This window comes from Grampus griseus (genome assembly GCF_964374135.1).
Source record: "Grampus griseus genome assembly, chromosome: 10".
Taxonomy (NCBI): Eukaryota; Metazoa; Chordata; class Mammalia; order Artiodactyla; family Delphinidae; genus Grampus; species Grampus griseus.
In genome coordinates, this window is record NC_139004.1 from 44,403,542 (window position 1) to 44,424,198 (window position 20,657).

Sequence of the window (20,657 nt, forward strand, 5' to 3'; positions counted from 1 at the left end):
TACCTCAATATAATAAAGGCCTTATATGACAAACCCACAGCCAACATTGTTCTCAGTGGTGAAAACTTGAAACCACTTCCTTTAAGATCAGGAAGAAGACAATGTTGTCCACTCTCACCACTATTATTTAACATAGTTTTGGAAGTTTTAGCCACAGCAATTAGAGAAGATAAAGAAATAAAGGAATCCCAATAGGAAAAGAAGAAGTAAATCTGTCAGTGTTTGCAGATGACATACTATACATAGAGAATCCTAAAGATGCTACCAGAAAACTACTAGAGCTAATCAATGAATTTGGTAAAGTAGCAGGATACAAAATTAATGCACAGAAATCTCTTGCATTCCTCTTCAGTAATGATGAATAATATGAAAGAGAAATTAAGGAAACATTTCCATCTACCATTGAATCAAAAAGAATAAAATACCTAGGAATAAACCTACCTAAGGAGACAAAACACCTGTATGCAGAAAACTGTAAGACACCGATGAAAGAAATTAAAGATGATACAAACAGATGGAGTGATACACCATATTCTTGGATTGGAAGAATCAACATTGTGAAAATGACTATCCTACCCAAAGCAATCTACAGATTCAATGCAATCCCTATCAAACTACCAATGGCATTTTTCACATAACTAGATCAAAAAATTTTACAGTTTGCATGGAAACACAAAAGACCTCGAATAGTCAAAGCAATGTTGAGAAAGAAAAACGGAGCTGGAGGAATCAGGCTCCTTGACTTCAGACTATACTACAAAGCTATGGTAATCAAGGGAGTATGGTACTGGCACAAAAACAGAAATATAGATCAATGGAACAGGAGAGAAAGCCCAGAGATAAACCCACACACATATGTTCAACTTATTTTTGATAAAGGAGGCAACAATACACAATGGAGAAAAGACAGCCTCTTCAAAAAATGGTGTTGTGAAAATTGGACAGCTACATGTTAAAGAATGAAATTAGAACACTTCCTACCACCATACACAAAAATAAACTCAAAATGGATTAAAGACCTAAATGTAAGGCCAGACACTATCAAACTCTTAGAGGAAAGATAGGCAGAACACTCTATGACATTAATCTCTGCAATATCCTTTTTGACCCACCTCCTAGAGAAATGGAAATAAAAACAAAAATAAACAAATGGAACCTAATGAAACTTAAAAGCTTTTGCACAGCAAAGTAAACCATAAACAAGATGAAAAGACAAGCCTCAGAATGGGAGAAAATATTTGCAAAATAAGCAACTGACAAAGGATTAATCTCCAAAATTAACAAGCAGCTCATGTAGCTCAATATCAAGAAAACAAAAACCCAATCCAAAAATGGGCAAAAGACCTAAATAGACATTTCTCCAAAGAAGGTTTACAGATTGCCAACAAACACATGAAAGGATGCTCAGCATCACTAATCATTAGAGAAATGCAAATCAAAACTACAATGAGGTATCACCTCACACCGGTCAGAATGCCATCATCAAAAATTCTACAAACAACACATGCTGGAGAGGGTGTGGAGAAAAGCAACCCTCTTGCACTCTTGGTGGGAATGTAAATTGATACAGCCACTATGGAGAACAGTATGGAGGTTCCTTAAAAACTAAAAATAGAGCTACTAAAAATAGAGCCACCACCAGTCCCACTACTGGGCGTATACCCTGAGAAAACCATAATTCAAAAAGAGTCATGTACCACAATATTCATTGCAGCACTATTTACTATAGCTAGGATATGGAAGCAGCCTAAGTGTCCATTGACAGATGAATGGATAAAATATGGTGCATATATACAATGGAACATTACTCAGCCATAAAAAGAAATGAAATTGAGTTATTTGTCATGAGGTGGATGGACCTAGAGACTGTCATACAGATTGAAGTAAGTCAGAAAGAGAAAAATAAATACTATATGCTAGCACATATATGTGGAATCTAAAAAAAAAAAAGGTTTTGAAGAACATAGGGGCAGGATAGGAATAACGATGCAGATGTTGAGAATGGACTTGAGGACACGGGGAGAGGGAAGGGTAAGCTGGGATGAAGAGAGAGTAGCCTTGACATATATATACTACCAAACGTAAAATAGATAGCTAGTGGGAAGCATCCGCATAACACAGGGAGATCAGCTTGGTGCTTTGTGACCACCTAGAGGGGTGGGATAAGGAGGGTGCAAGGGAAATGCAAGAGGGAGGGGATATGGGGATATATGTATATATATAGCCGATTCACTTTATTATAAAGCAGAAACTAACACATCATTGTAAAGTAATTATACTCCAATAAAATTGTTAAAAAACAAAAACAAAAAACTTTCATTCCATATGCCGTTTAAAGATTTCCTTTGATTATACCCTGGAACACCCCCAAGTCCAGCTCAGAGGTAACTGGGTTCCACAGCTTTCATCCTGGGGACTGGCATGCGGCACAGCAAATTGCATCGAGGATTCTGTCTTGCTGAGCCACCCACTTGTTAGCTGTTGATTCTGACTCCTTAGAATCATCAGTACAGAGGAACTAGAAGAGGAGGCAAGGTCTTAACCTGGTTGTTCATTAAAATCTGGCACCATCACTGAGGCAGCTGTTCAAACGCATTTCTTTTCTCAGGCTGCCTTAGTGGGCATGACAGAACTCTCCCTTCTCCTCCAGGGACCTGCAGCCCCATCCTTCCCTCTGATATGGACCACATACTTTCTGGGTACATGTGTGGTTGTCCATCCCCTTGGCTCTTGCTCCTTTGAGCATGCTCTCTACATCCTTACCCCGGTAAGTGCTTTTTCTGAGCTGCCTCCAGCCCCGTCACCTTCCAGTCTCAAAGAAAGCTCAACCCCTTCTCCCCTGCACACTAACCTCGGACACTCAGCTTGTGCCATTGTAGCACTCTTTAATAGTTGCCATCACCAACATCTAGGGATGCCCTGCTTTTCCAGGTGAGAATCTAAACTCTAGGCAATGCAGGTGAAGGTCCCAAGAGAATTCTCTTCTACATTCAGGTTCAGGACTGACATGAAATGAACCTATGAATTTCTATAGCTGAATAAGTATGGGTGCTGGGGGCAGAGAGGGTAGGGAGAGAGGGACGAAGATATCATCTCATTTTCAACTCATAGCAGCCCAGGGACAACTATGCTAGAATATATAGCAGTGCATTTAGAGTCTTGCACATATTTACAATGAGTGACTTTGGATTTAAGGGAAGAAAAATTTTCTTTTTATTTAACATTTTGAAATAAACACCAAGTATAGACACACATACATGCAGAATCATCGTGAATGCAACATTAGTAAATGCAGATTGTTGTAAAAATGTGTTATATTGGTGACTCCAGTAACACTGATGTCATCAGTAATGTGATTTTCTATTTCAATACATTTCTGAACAAAACAAAGTGTAATCCTCCATATACACAATAGCTGTATTCCTAGAAAATTTGGTGCATTTTAAAACCATGCCAGAATTTTACTTCCTGCTGTGAATGATTAAATTTGGGCATTTGAAACCTCCTACCAAAAGCCAGATGAGGAGAAAAATAAACTGTTCAAAAGCATCTCAGAGTTACCAAGGCAGCCAGGACTGAAGGAGCTGAGATCCTTACGAGAACAGAACTCACACCTTGCCTCACCCTCCGGATACTGGCTGACTCAGCAGTGACCACTGAGGGCCAAGAAGCTGGGCAGACACTTGCCACCAACAGCCTGAGAAACTAAGCAGGACTTTTGGAAATCTCATTGTGCCTGAGGGACAAAACTAGATTTCAGGTTCCACCAAGGAGGAAGGGTTAGGCCCTTGACTGGGACTCTGAAGGGTTATTGCCTAGAAATGCACCATATCTTACAAAGACTGAAACTCATCTTTGAATTAACTTAATACCTAATTTAAATCCTAGCTCAATGCTAAAATAAATCCTCTCTGGAGAAAAATAACAATGGCCAAAGTTTCTACAAACTTTCAACCTGACATCCAACATTCAAGAAAAAATTATCAAGCATATTGACTAATGGGACCAAAAGAAAAAAACAGAGAATGAAAGCAGACTCGCAAGTGATACAGATATTAGACACAGATCTTAAAATAAAATAATATGATCAAGAATTTTTTCAGAGAACTGTTCCCAACACACACACATACACACATGTACTATTAAATCATATAAAACAGAATTAGGTTCTAGGATTATATAAACATAAACAAACAGGTTTTACACCTACGTGAATGTCTGGTGGGACACTTGAAAATCTTGTATGATGTGGAAATATTGTTCCTGGTGTAGAACTGTCCTGAGCATTGCAGGGTATCTGGTATCCCAATAGCACCTTAAAATCATCTTGTCAACTGAACGCCCTAACCTCTGGTCCCACCAAGTTTCCCAAATGCTCTTTGGAGGGCAGAATTGACCCTGTTGAAAACTGTGCTTCCATTTCTCTCCTTTACATGGGGAGGGTGCAGCCCTGAAAGCTGTGATAGCAACACAAACCTGTACAGGTCATCCAGCTTGAAGATATGAGGCTTGAACCCTGACCTCCTAACTCCTAATATGAGGCTTTTCTACAAATTCTTGATCACACTTAAAGTTTTTGGGAGCACTGGCTTTGATTTCTGGGTCAATCAGCAATTTGAGGATTTAAAAATATATATATATATATATATACCTACCCAGGTGAATGATACAGGATACATAAAACCCATTAATAACTAAAGACTATTAGTTGTTTTTAAAACACCCTTTATTATAGTAATGCAAATTCATTTCCAAAATTCTGAAGTACGTTGGGACATTTTGCTGAGAATTTAAAGGTCTCAAAACACCTCATCCTACTTCAGCTTAGGAAAACCAAAGGCACACTTCAAAGATCTCAAGTTTAAAAAATATCAGAAAGTCCTACTTGTATGAGTTCAAAGCAATCACAGGTGAATCATGAGGGATTTGTGTGGAAAGTTAGTATCCAAATATATTTTTCCTCTGAAATCCACATAGGCTTCTAAATTCAGTTGGATTAGCATTTTTATCAATTCTCTTACAATTCTTTTATCAATTCTCTCTCCAGTTTCTCAGCCCCACCTGAAATCCTAGCCCCCTCCAGCTTTCATGGTTCTGCTACCTGCTTCTCATCCACCTGCTCTCTGCTTCTCTCACACATGGATAACAGAGCTCTTCTAAAAACAATTGATTTTTCTCCACCTCTGTTTTTATAGGCAACTTCAGATTTGCATTTTTATCATACCTCTCTCAAAACACATTGGCACTGCTGGTGAGTTTTAGTGGCTCTTTGATTGTAGTTCTCAAAATTAGTGCATACTGTTCACAATAGCCAAGGCATGAAAACAACCTAAATGTCCATCACCAGATGAATGGATAAAGAAGATGTGGTACATATATACAATGGAATATTACTCAGCCATAAAAATGAATGAAATAATGCCATTTGCAGTAACATGGATGGACCTAGAGACCATCATACTAAGTGAAGTAAGTCAGGAAGAGAAAAACAAATGACATATGATATCACTTATATGGGAAATCTAAAATATTACACAAGTGAACTTATCTACCGACAGAAACAGACTCACAGACCTAGAGAACAGACTTGTGGTTGCGAAGGGGGAAGGGGTTGAAGGACAAATGGTGTGGGAGTTTGGGGTTAGCAGATATAAACTATTATATATAGGATGGTTAAACAGCAAGGTCCAACTGTATAGCACAGGGAGCTGTATTCAATATCCTGTGCTAAACCATAATGGGAAAGAATATTTTAAAAAGAATGTTAAAAATTTATTTATAATGCAATGTTTATAATAATCCCATTATATTTCTTTTGGAACTGTTAGTAATTTTAAATTTCTCTTGAAGAATAAACAAGTAAGAAGAGCTAATAAATTTTTGAAGTTCATTTGAAGAATAAGCAAATAAAGATAGCTAATAAAATTTTCTAACTGAGTTTAAATGTGGAAAAAAATAGTGCATTTTTATTTAGTGTTCTGTGTGTGTGTGTGTGTGTGTGTGTGTGTGTGTGTGTGTGCAAGCTCTGTTCTATTTCTTATTATTTTTTCGTGGCCTAGTAGATTCCTAATATCTACTAGTGAGCTAGATGGATGTACATGTGTGTCTATCTCACTAGTGGGAGAGCCCAGTAATGAGCACTCCTACCTAAGACAGTAATTACAGAGTCAGGAATACTGCTTATAAGTACACACAAAGCCAAATAGTTCCACATCTATCAGAGCCTCAGTGAATTTCACCTCAAAGGTTCTTGCCAGGGGGGTGCTGTACACAACAGAGGGGTCGGTTTTTACTTGCTGCAACTCCGAGTATGCCAGGAAGGCTTGGAAATTGTGGGCACAAGTGACCACCCCTCAGCCCCTGCTGGTGAGCAGTGCCCTTGGCAGGATTATCCCTCCAGGGCCTCATTTGTCTTCATCACTCAGCTCAACAAATATGTTTGAACACTTGCTTAAGTGCAAGGCTCTTCTACTGGCAAATACATGTCCATTAGGTTTATATTCAAATATTTTAGTCCTTGGCTTTTTATATGCTTTTTGGAAGTCTGTGCAAATGCTATTTCTGTCCTAACTCTGCCTGAGTCCTTTTATGTAGCTGGCACCACTGGAGCGAAACACACCGAGCTCACAGCAGCTGTGAAGATGGGTTCTAGGAGCATCGTGAAGGTGTTTGACTCCCCTCCAGCCCCACCCTCATCTCTCTGCTCCCCATCAGCTGCCAAGTGCTTCTCCCACCAGCTCATGACTGAGATTATTCTGTTACTTGGGCATCACGTATTTGACTCAAGGGTTTTTATATTTTTAATCGAAACTTAAGCCTATTAGTATGTTAGTATGTTAGTATGAATTGGTCTATACTTTCAGGAGAACAAGTTTGATGATGAGAAGGTGAAGGAAGCTTGAAGAATCTGGTCCCTTGGAAGAATAGGGACCAAGAATAGACCAAGAATAAGAGAGCTGCTACCAGACTTGGTTCTCACCTCATGCTGGGAGTTAGCAAAGGGGAGTGTGAAATACGTGGTCTAACTTCCTGTTGGGTTGGCTGCTCACACTCCCAGTGTGTGCTGGTCCAGGGTGAAGGAAATCACTTAGAATACCAGACACAACAACGTTTTATTCTTGCCATAATCCCAGGTGAGAGGCAGGCACAGTGCATGGAAGAGTAATGCATTTTTTCTTGCTTTACTATATCCTTATATTTTTTCCTTAATTATACGTCTCTATAGGATAGTATTGAAAGTACAGATGTTAGAGTCAGGCAGCCTGGCTTCAAATCTTGGCTGTGCCATCCACTCACAGTGTGACCTTGAACAAATGAACCTCATGGTACTTAAGTTTCCTTTAAAATGGACACTAATAACAGGATAGACCTCATAAGGGGATTGTGAGGATTAAATCAGAAAATACGTGGACATTATTGATAGAGGAATGGGTAAAGAAGATGTGGTACATATACACAATGGAATATCACTCAGCCATTAAAAAGAACAAAATAATGCCATTTGCAGCAACATGGATGGACTTAGAGATTATCATACTAAGTGAAGTAAGTCAGACAGAGAAATACAAATATCATATGAAATCACTTATGTGTGCAGTCTAAAATATGATACAAATGAACTTATCTAAGAAATAGAAACTGACTTATGGACATAAAGAACAGACTTGTGGTTGCCAAGTGGGAGGTGGGGGAGGGAAGCATTGGGAGTTTGGGATTAGCAGGTGCAAACTATTATGTATAGGATAGATAAACAATAAGGCCCTACTGTATAGCACAGGGAACTATATACAATATATTATAATAAACCATAATGAAAAAGAATATGCAAAAGAATATATATATGTATGACTGAATCACTTTGCTGTACAGCAGAAATTAATACAACATTGTAAATCAACTATACTCCAATAAAAAAAAGAAAATATGTGGACATTTAGCACAGTCTGTGGAATATTAATTAAACTTAAGTTTAACTTAACCAGTTCCTTTATGATTTCATTTAACTTCAAAATATGGTTGTTTAACATCACCTTAGGTATTATTCCAAACATTTTCAGTGGCTGTTTACTACAGTATTTTCTTTATCTATATGATAGCTGTTTCCTGAATTTGTTGGTCCCAGTGAATAACGCCCTTTCAGAGCATTTACTACCAGCGGCATCTTAATTTGACCACATTGTACAGACATGTTTTGTGTTTCAGTTGTTTTGTTTGATCAGCTGTTACTCTTCTGTTGTTTACTTTAAAAGAGATGAAGAAGGTGGCAAAAGCACAGGCTGAGTTTACAGTTGTCCGCAAATCTTTTCTTTCCACTTTCAAATACAGAGTGTCCCAAACATTCTCACAAGGACCCTCATCAGCTTTTATTTTCACCAAAGTAGCTTTACAGAAGGCTGTAAAGTTATTTTCCAAATAACTCTTTCTTGGACTACTTTGAATTTCTACTTTCTTTAGAGTCAATCAACCTTTGCTTTTCTTCCAAATACATCTGAATTTATTGACTTGGCCCTGGCCTCTGAACCCTCATTAGCAGGTCTGGTATGTATTTCCATACATATGTATGTATGTAGTGTGTTTGTAGTAGATCCAACTTGGTGTGGTTGCCTTGCTCACGGTAACTCCTCAGGTGGTCATGAGGATGCTGTCTCCTGGTCCAGGTAATGACTCCACTCCTGACTATGACTGAAGGGCTCAGACACTATAGGGCCTTCTCCTGGCCCACAAGAGATCGCAGTATCCAGAAGGTGGTAATAATGTCTGAGCTCACCTGGGGATTTTGAAAACATGAGAAAGAACTCTTATTTCTATTTTAAAATTTTTCTTGTCACTAGTTGTAAGCTGCTTGCTTGGAGCTGCCCCAAGTCATACTCCCAGGCCCCTGGTGACAGCCAGCCTGGGCAAGCAGAGATAAAATCTATGGAGGAAGAGAGGGCATCGGGCTGACATTCGAGTCCTTGGATCCACTATGTTTAGCCAGCTCCACGGGCCTTTTCACCCTCCAGATGTTCTGTTTAGGTTTAAGCTTGATTGAGTTATCACTTGAAAGTAAAAAATTCTCACCAGTCCAATGTCTTTAAACTTCAACCTCAAGGTTCCAAAAAGGGTCCTGATACATTAAATATAAACTTTATTAGCAATTTAAGACTGAGAAATCCTACACCAGAATTCAGCTAGTCTAGAACAGAAAGAATGTACAACTTTTGTGAAAGGCTTTTACCATGAACTGTAGACAAACTGTGCATTTAAGCCTCAAGGCTTTGAGCTGCTGAAATGCGCACTTTCCCTGGCTGAGGAGTCAGACAAAGTAGCCCAGATTCGGCTTGAAATCCAGAAGCAGCTTCGTGCCTAGGTGACCTTGAGCCCATCATTTACAGTTTTCATTTGTATAATGAGGATTGTAATGATCCCATAGTGTGGTCATGAGAAATACAAGGCAAAGAATAAAGCAAAGCTTAATAGGCTCTTTTCCTGTTTGACACGCATAAACATATAACCTGTTTCCTGTACAAACCTATCTCGTATCTTTCTTCCCTTTTGTTGGCATTTGAGCCTCTTTTTAGACTTTTTATCCTGCTGAAAAAAAGTATGTATGGGAGAGGGGCTAGGGTGGAGTGAAGCTGATCTTGGTTGCAGACCGTAAGGCCTTTTACACCCCTGGGCTTTTTAGTTTATGGGGATCTCCTCACTATTATTCAAGCCTCAAGCATCTGAAATAAAATGGTGCCCTGACTCCTCTGTTCTCGCATGTTCACCAGACCTGCTTCCTACAGCACCGGGTGGCGCCTCTCAGACACAGAGACAGGACAGCTGAGGATAGATTTTCCCTTCACTGAACCTCCTCTCAGGAAGTTTAATTCCTAATTGTCACTGTAGTTCATTTCCTACTTCTCTTTTGTTATTTGTCTCTCATATCAGCTCTCACCAAGAGTTTCCATTTCCCTTGCCTTTTCCATGGCTAAGCTCCTCAGTCACAGGAAGATCCACCTTCCTGTGACATCTCTGGGCATCACCAACCTCAGGCTTCCATTGTTAGCAGGTGATATTCAAGGGTAAGCTTCTCTTTGAGGCTTCAGGTCTACTAGGTCCTGACCATTTTAGACACTGGATGTATGGTAACCATAGTTATCAACACCATTCCTGTGATGCTCGCCACATGATAGATGCTGGATAAATTGACATCTGTCACTTTTTGGGCACCAGATTCCATTCTTTCTACTAACCTAATGGTGGGGTGGGTATTTTTCCCTCCCTCTCCCTACTTTGTGTGTCTTATTTAAAATAGTTCACTCAACTAAGAAGGATTATCTTTCCTCATAGAAGAGGACATTCTTTGGGCTAAAGTACATGACTTAAGGCTTCCTTCTTCTGAAACATACAAACAAGGTCTTATACTTCCACAGTTGTTAAATCTATAAAAATTAAACTTAGAATAGTTTCCTTGTTAGACAACTAAGCCTATAGAATGTAGACTATACTACATAGTTGCTAGTAATAAGCCTATCGTAAATTCTCATGTGCTTTATGTTCTTGATAAGAATGATGGACAGTCAGATATGACGTTTCTCCTTGGAAACAGTTCTTGTTTCAAGAACATTATTGTCTTTTGAAACAAGTGGACTATTTCGATGAACAGGCAATTGACAAAATGTTCTTGCTCTAGAGCTAATAAACTTTGAAGAAGGGTTTTCAGCAGCTTTGAAGAATATTCTTTCTTGTTGATAATGTGTAAGTAATTCAAGTTTTGATTTCCACTGGTGCTATGGCTAAGCTATCACTTCCGCATGAAGGAGAAAACGTAACTATTGATAAGTCATCTTACCAATATCTTATCAATATCAGAATAACTAGATCCAATTGTCCAAGGGGAAGCAGGAGAGACAAGAAGCAGTGATTTTGCTGTCAATTATGCTGTTTTATCTGAAGTAATTACATCTGAGGGAGAACTGTGTTGGGTGTTGGAGTCTCTGCTCTCCCAGACACACAGTCCCTGCCTCTCCACCTTTATTTTAACTTGCCCCTAATGGGGAGAAGTAGGTACTGGGTGTGTGAATCACCCTCACAGTCACTGTCTCTGTTTGAGTTGAGAAGTGTGCCAGCTGTGGTGTGAATTTAGAAAAAATGCTTCATGGGAAGCATCACTTTCAGCAATAGTGGGTCAAAGTGAAAACAATGAAGAGAAGGATGTGATGATGGAACCAGTCCTAGAGACAACCCAGGTGCTTGAGGAGTGAGATATTCAGTGCACTCAGCACAGTCTTCCTTAGCACAACATTACCTTGAAGCTAATTGAATTAGCTTTATCTCAGGCACTTTAAAGAGGATTAGTCCTATTGGTCTTCTGAAAATCATTAAAGGAGATGAGGCCAACTTGCTGGTTCCCTTTCTTCCAACTCCAGGTTGAGGGACGATGACTTCAGCATAGTTTGATTTCCCCAGATGGATCCAGTGAATGTGCTAGAAGACACATGGGTTATCTATTCCATCCTGAGGACAGGGATGGGGCTGACCCTAAGTCGGCATCAGCACAAGGTATGGACAATGCAGGACCAGCAGCCTCACTGGTCTCCCATCAGTGGGGCTCGTGCCTCACAGAGACCCGTGGCCCCCAGCTCTCTTACACTGAAGTGAGGGCAGGGAGCTTATCTCTGATTGGCTTATTTCTCCTAAGGTCTGTTCCTGAAATGTTTGTGGACAGAATTACAATCATCTTATGGTGTCTGCACTCATGTTTTTCAAGTGTTCTGTTGAGCCTGCTGTAGTAAACTATAAGACAATTTGAATAATAGGGTCTTTTTTTGCTTTAAATTATAGTGTATAAATATTTTCTTGAAGGGATACTCCTGTAGTTTGAACTCTCAAATAGTTGTGATTGTTATCTAATGAAACTTGGCACAAAAGTATGAACAAATGTACAAAGATGTCTTGGGTGTCCTGACTTAGGTTTGTGAGGAAGCCAGCTCCCTGGCTGGAAGGGTGGACACTCCTTTCTCATTGACAAAAATGGCAGCCTTAATCAAATGGTTGGTTTTTACTTCTTGGGAAATTTGAACACAACTTGTACACATTGTATTAGCTTCCTGGGGCCATTGTAACAAATCATCACATGTTTGTGGCTCAAAACAACACAAATGTATTCCCTGATAGTTCTGGAGGCCAGAAGTAGGAAATCAGTATCAGGGGTCAAATCGAGGCTGCACTTCCTCATGCGGCTCTGGAGAGGGTCTGTCTCTTGCCATTTTCTGTTTCTGGTGGCAGTAGGCACTCCTGAGTTTGAGTCTGTATTGGTCCAACCTCTGCCTCTGTGGTCACACTGCCTTCTCCTCTTCTGTCTGTGGTAAAATCTCCCTCTGCTTCTCATAAAAGGACACATGTGATTGAATTTATGACCCACCCTGATGATCCAGGACAATTTCCACATCTCAATATCTTTAACTTGCTCACATCTGAAAACCCCCTTTTTGTCATATAAGACTCACATGTTCTTTTGAGAACCCACTATTCAGCCTTCCACACACTTGTTACCAGCAGTTTAATAGATAAGTAGCATGACCTAAATTACTAACAACAGTGTTTCTCAGGAATCAGCAACATTCTCCACTAAGAATATATGGTGTTGATAACTATGGTTACCATGCAAATCTGGGGACAGTTTGGCTTATGAACCAGAATGTTACAAAACATAATTAAAGATGAAGCTTGCAGACTTTGTGTAGATCCAGGGTTTTGTGGAATTGTGCACCTGAATTTGTGTACGTTTTAGATTAGGGATTTGTTACCACTGCTTGTCCACATCTTTGTGGTTTTCCAAAACCTAGAACTTGTCAGGTATGTTAGCATTTTATAGTCTACAGATATTATAGAGACTAGAAGTTTAAAATGGACTTTCTCATCATTTCACAGAATTGATATATATTTGCATGTTCTGGAAGCCATGAAAGACGTGGCACAACTTTTTTCCCTCCATGTTCAAGGACTTACCTTTCATCATCATATAAGACTTTGATGACATGGAACTGATCCCTTAGCTCTTATATTGAACCCAGGACCCTCTTTTCAGATGACCATACCCAGGATCTGAAATACAGTGGTAATCGCTCAGTTCTCATGTAAATTCAAAACTCCTCCCAGACCCAGCTGTTCTTTATTGCATTTCTCCTCTATTACAGATTCCCCAATTCTGAGGTTTTGTGTTCTTATAGTCCTGAATTACTCTAACCATTGCTTTGATACTGACCACAGCTTAGGGGTTTCTTACTGTCTGTCTACACATATTCCTGGCCAGTGACTGCTTCACACTCTTTAACCTCCCTACCTACCCCAGGGGTCTTGTGATATGATTATGCTTCCTTTTGACTCAGACCACAATTATAGCAGAGCAAAAAATAATAGTGTGAAGAAATCTAAATGCTACAGTCAATGGCTTGAAAAGTCCTCTTTTCCCTTTGCTGAATTATGAGAATGAATTGTTCAGGCTGCAGTGGTCCAGGTTATTGGTACACTAAATGTAGAATACAAGAAACATAATGATTTTACAGACCTGTGTTTTAGAAAAGCCTGGCCCAGAAACACCAATTGATTCATTTAACCAACAAGAATATTTCCATTTTCCAGGACTTTGCTAGGTGATGCAGACAAAATGGTAAACCTAAACAGACTTACTTTGTGCCCTATTGGGGCTTACATGATAATGAGAGAGTTGTATATCAATTCAAATAGTCATAAAAGTTGCAAATTACAATTATGAGTGATAAAAAACTTATTTCAGAAGTCAGAGTATATAACTGGTTACTCAATCTGGTTGAGGGGAGGCGTTCAGAGAAGGTTTCCCCAAAGGAGCAGTATCTTTATGGGAATTTAAGAAATGAATGGGAAATTGTCAGAATGGGGCTGTGTGGGTGAAGAGAGAGCATTCCAGGCAGAGGACACCTGTGCAAATGTCCTGTGGTGAGAGGAAGCAGGGCATGTTGAAGGGCCTGAAATCAGACCATGAAGCTGAATCAAGAAGTCATCTTGAGGACCTTCAAGATGGCAGAGGAGTAAGACGTGGAGATCACCTTCCTCCCCACAGATACATAAAAAATACATCTACATGTGGAACAACTCCTACAGAACACCTATTGAACACTGGCAGAAGACCTCAGACTTCCCAAAAGGCAAGAAAATCCCCATGTAGCTGGGCAGAGTAAAACAAAAAAGGAAAAACAGAGAGAAAAGAATAGGGGTGTGACCTCTACTTCTGGGAGGGAGCTGTGAAGTAGGAAAAGTTTCCAAACACTAGGAAGGCCCTTCACTGGCAGAGACGGGGTGGGGGGGCTGGGCGGGGGGGAAGCTTCGGAAAATCATCCCAAAATTGAGGCAGTGTACTTTGGGAGCAACTGTAGACTTGGGGTTTGCTGTCTGCAACTGATTTGTTCCTGATTTTTATGTTTATCTTAGTATAGTTTTTAGAACTTTTTATCATTGGTGGATTTGTTTATTGGTTTGGTTGCTCTTTTCTTTTTTTATTATTATTATTACATTTTAAGTTTTATTTAAATATTTTTTAAAGTTTTTTATTTTAATATTTTTTAAATTTAGTTATAATTATTATTTTTCTTTCTTTTTTCTCCCTTTTCTTCTAAGCTGTGTGGCTGTCAGAGTCTTGGAGCTGCAGCCAGGTGTCAGGCCTGAGCCTCTGAGGTGGGAGGGCCGAGTTCAGGACCTTGGTCCACCAGAGACCACCCGGCCCCTTGTAATATCTATTGGCGAGAGTTCACTCACAGATCTCCATCTCAACACTAAGACCCAGCTCCACTCAATGACCAGCAAGCTCCAGTGCTGGACACCCCATGCCAAACAACTAGCAAGACAGGAAAACAACATATTAGCAGAGAGGCTGCATAAAATCAGAATAAGTTCATAGACACCCCAAAACACACCACCAGATGTGGCCCTGCTCACCAGAAAGAAAAGATCCAGCCTCATCAACTGGAACACAGGCACCAGTCTCCTCCACCAGGAAACCAGCACAACACACTGAACCAACATTACTCACTGGGGACAGACACCAAAAACAATGGGAACTCCAAACATGCAGTCTGTGAAAAGGAGACCCCAAACACAGTAAGTTAACCAAAATGAGAAGACAGAAATACACAACAGGTGAAGGAGCAAGGTAAAAACCACCAGACCAAACAAATGAAGAGGAAATAAGCAGGCTACCTGAAAAAAAATTCAGAATAATGATAGTAAAGATGATCAAAAATCTTGGAAATAGAATGAGAAAATACAAGAAACGTATAAAAAGGACCTGGAATAACTAAAGCAAACAAACAATGATGAACAACACAATAAATGAAATTAAGAATTCTCTAGAAGGAATCAATAGCAGAATAACTGAGGCAGAAGAACGGATAAGTGACCTGGAAGACAAAAGTGTGGAAATAACTAACGCAGAGCATAATAAAGAAAAAAGAATTAAACGAATTGAGGTCAGTCTCAGAGACCTCTGGGACAACATTAAACACACCAACATTCGAATTATAGGGGTCCCAGAAGAAGAAGAGAAAAAGAAAGGGAATGAGAAAATATTTGAAGAGATTATAGTTGAAAACTTCCCTAATATTGGAAAGGAAATAGTCAATCAAGTCCAGGAAGTGCAGAGAGCTACATACAGGATAAATCCAAGGAGAAACACACCAAGACACATATTAATCAAACTATCAAAAATTAAATACAAAGAAAACATATTAAAAGCAGCAAGGGAAAGCAACAAATAACATACATGGAATCCCCATAAGGTTAACAGCTGATCTTTTAGCAGAAACTGTGTGAACCAGAAAAGAGTGGCAAGACATACTCGAAGTGATGAAAGGGAAATACCTAAAACCAAGACTACTCTACACAGCAAGGATCTCATTCATATTTGACAGAGATATTAAAACCTTTACAGACAACAAAAGTTAAGGAAATTCAGCACCACCAAACCAGCTTTACAACAAATGCTAAAGGAACTTCTTTAGGCAGGAAACACAAGAGAAGGAAAAGGCCTATAATAACAAACCCCAAACAATTAAAAAATGGTAATAGGGACATAAATATCACTAATTACCTTAAATGTAAATGGATTAAATGCTCCAACTGAAGACATAGACTGGATACAAAAACAAGACCCATATATATGCTGTCTACAAGAGATCCACTTCAGACCTAGGGACACATACAGACTGAAAGTGAGGGGATGGAAAAAGATATTCCATGCAAATGGAAATCAAAAGAAAGCTGGAGTAGCAATTCTCATATCAGAGAAAATAGACTTTCAAATAAAGACTATTATAAGAGACAAAGAAGGACACTACATAATGATCAAGGGATCAATCCAAGAAGAAGAAATGTAAATATTTATGCACCCAACATAGGAGCACCACAATACATAAGGTTAATGCTAACAGCCTTAAAAGGGGAAATCAACAGTAACACAACCGCAGTAGGGAACTTTAACACCCGACTTTCACCAATGGATAGATCATCCAAATAAAAATAAGAAAAGGAATCACAAGCTTTAAATGACACATTAAACAGATGGACTTAATTGATATTTATAGGACATTCCCTCCAAAAACAACAGAATACACTTTCTTCTCAAGTGCTCATGGAACACTCACCAGGATATATCATATGTTGGGTCACAAATCAAGCCTTGGTAAATTCAAGAAAATTGAAATTGTATCAAGCAGTTATCTTTTCTGACCACAACCCTATGAAACTAGATATCAATTACAGGAAAAAAAATTACAAACACATAGATGCTAAACAATACATTACGTAATAACCAAGACATTACTGAAGAAATCAAAGAGGAAATAAAAAAATACCTAGAAACAAATAACAATGAAAACATGATGACCCAAAACCTATGGGATGCAGCAAAAGCAGTTCTAAGAGGGAAGCTTATAACAATATAATCCTACCTCAAGAAACAGGAGAAATATCAAAAAAAAAAACCTAACCTTTCACCTAAAGCAATTAGAGAAAAAAATAATAAATCCCTAATGTTAGCAGAAGGAAAGAAATTATAAAAATCAGACCAGAAATAAATGAAAAAGAAATGAAGCAAATGATAGCAAAAATCAATAAAACTAAAAGCTGGTTCTTTGAGAAGATAAACAAAATTGATAAACCATTAGCCAGACTCATCACAAAAAGAAAGGGAAAAGACTTAAATCAATAGAATTAGAAATGAAAAAGGAGAAGTAACAACTGACACTGCAGAAATACAAAGGATCATGAGAGATTACTACAAGCAACTATATACTAATAAAATGGAAAATCTAGAAGAAATAGAGAAATTCTTAGAAAAGAATAAACTTCCAAGACTGAACCAGGAAAAAATAGAAAACAAAAACAGACCAAGCACTGAAATTGAAACTGTGATTAAGAATTTTCCAACAAACAAAAGCCCAGGACCAGGTGGCTTCACAGGCGAATTCTATCTAACATTTAGAAAGAGCCACCACCTATCCTTCTCAAACTCTTCCAAAATAGAGCAGAGGGAGAAACACTCCCAAACTCATTCTACGAGGCTACCATCACCCTGATACCAAAACCAGACAAAGATGTCACACACAAAAAAAAGAAAACTACAGGCCAATATCACTGATGAACATAGATGCAGAAATCCTCAACAAAATACTAGCAAACAAAATTCAACAGCACATTAAAAGGATCATACATCATGATTGAGTGGGGTTTGTCCCAGGAATACAAGAATTCTTCAATATATGCAAATCAATCAATGTGATAAATTATATTAACAAATTGAAGGAGAAAAAACATATGATCATTTCAATAGATGCAGAAAAAGCTTTCAACAAAATTCAACACCCATTTATGATTAAAATTCTGTAGAAAGTAGGCATAGAGGGAACTTACCTCAACATAATAAAGGCCATATATGACAAACCCACAGCCAACATCATTGTCAAAGGTGAAACATGAAACTATTTCCTCTAAGATCAGGAACAAGACAAGGGTGTCCACTCTCACCAGTTATTCAACATAGCTTTGGAAGTTTTAGCCACAGCAATCAGAGAAGAAAAAGAAATAAAAGGAATCCAAATTGGAAAAGAAGTAAAGCTGTCCTTGTTTGTAGATGACATGATATTATACATGGAGAATCCTAAGGATGCTACCAGAAAACTACTAGAGCTAATCAATGAATTTGGTAAAGTAGCAGGATACAAAATTAATGCACAGAAATCTCTTGCATTACTATTCACTAATGATGAATAATCTGAAAGAGAAATTAAGGAAACATTCCCATTTACCATTGCAACTAAAAGAATAAAATACCTAGGAATAAACCTACCTAAGGTGACAAAAGACCTGTATGCAGAAATCTATAAGACACTGATGAAAGAAATTAAAGACGATACAAACAGATGGAGAGATATACCATGTTCTTGGATTGGAAGAATCAATATTGTGAAAATGACTATACCACCCAAAGCAATCTACAGATTCAATGTAATCCCTATCAAACTACCAACGGCATTTTTCACAGAACTAGAACAAAAAAATTCACAATTCATATGGAAACACAAAAGATCCTGAAAGGCCAAAGCAATCTTCAGAAAGAAAAACGGAGCAGGAGGAATCAGGCTTCCTGACTTCAGACTAGACTTCAAAGCTACAGCAATCCAGACAGTATGGTACTGGCACAAAAACAGAAATATAGATCAATGGAACAGGATAGAAAGCCCAGAGATAAACCCATGCACGTATAGTCACCTTATCTTTGATAAAGGAAGCAAGAATATACAATGGAGAAAAGACAGCTTGTTTGATAAGTGGTGCTGTGAAAACTGGACAGCTACATGTAAAGGAATGAAATTAGAACACTCCCTAACACCATACACAAAAATAAACTCAAAATGGATTAAAGACCTAGATGTAAGGCCAGACACTATAAAACACTTAGATGAAAATGTAGGCAGAACACTCTATGACATCAATCACAGCCAGATCCTTCATGACCCACCTCCTAGAGAAATGAAATAAAAACAAAAATAAACAAATGAGACCTAATGAAACTTCAAAGCTTTTGCCCAGCAAAGGAATCCATAAACAAGATGAAACGACAACCCTCAGAATGGGAGAAAACATTTGCAAATGAAGCAACTGACAAAGGATTAATCTCCAAATTTAAAAGCAGCTTATGCAACTCAATATCAAAAAAACAAACAACCCAATCCACAAATGGGCAGAAGACCTAAATAGAAATTTCTCCAGAGAAGATATACAGATTGCCAACAAACACATGAAAGGATGCTCAACATCACAAATCATTAGAGCAATGCAAATAAAAACTACAATGAGGTATCACCTCACATTGGTCAGAATGGCCGTCATCAAAAAATCTACAAACAATAAATGCTGGAGAGGGTGTGGAGAAAAGGGAACCCTCTTGCACTGTTGGTGGGAATGTAAATTGATACAGCCACTGTGGAGAACAGTATAGAGGTTCCTTAAAAAGCTAAAAATAGAACTACTATACCACCCAGCAAGCCCACTACTGAGCACGTACCCTGAGAAAATCATAATTCAAAAAGAGTCGTGTACCACAATGTTCATTCCAGCACTATTTACAATAGCAAGGACATGGAAGCAACCTAAGTGTTCATTGAGAGATGAATGTATAAAGAAGATTTGTCACATATATACAATGGAATATTACTCAGCCATTAAAAAGAAACTAAATTGAGTTATTTGTAATGAGGTGGATGGACCTACAGTCTGTCATACAGAGTGAAGTAAGTCAGAAAGAGAAAAACAAATACTATATGCCAAGTCTTTTATATGGAATCCAAAAACAAATGTTTCTGAAGAACCTCGGGACAGGACAGAAATAAAGATGCAGATATAGAGAATGGACTTGAGCACATGGGGAGAGGCAAGGGTAAGATGGGACATAGTGAGAGAGTGACATGGACATGTATACACTACCAAATGTAAAATAGATAGCTAGTGGGAAGCAGCTGCATAGCACAGGGAGATCAGCTCTGTGCTTTGTGACCACTTACAGGGGTGGGATAGGGAGGGTGAGAGGGAGACGCAAGAGGTAGGTGATATGGGGATATATGTATCCATATAGCTGATTCACTTCGTTATACAGCAGAAACTAACACACCATTGTAAAGCAATTATACTCCAATAAAGATATACATAATAAAGGTTAAATAAAGATTAAAATAATAAAAAGTCATTTTGGTAGGCAAGACTCAGATTTTCTGTTTTTAGGCCTTTCAATGATTTGATCTTGCCAGAAATCCATAGGAAATTATTGAATACTTTAAGCAGAAGTCTGGTGTTCTGTGTTTTAAAGCCTGGTGTTTTATGTTTAGGTTCATGTTTTAAAAAGGATACTCTGCTGGGTAGAGATGAATCTGTGAGAAAGCAAGAATGGGTGTGGGAAGCCCAGTTAGGAGACAAAAAGTAAAGATGCACAATGGCTCCTTCTATTTTTTTCATATTCTTTGATTTTATCCGGTTTGGGTTTTGTCATTGAACTCAGATCAATATACATTTGCTTAAAGAACAAGAAAAGATTTATGAATGAATAAGTCCAGTTCTGTTTGGCGGAGGAGAAAAACTCAAACCAGCCATGCTGTGTCTTCAGT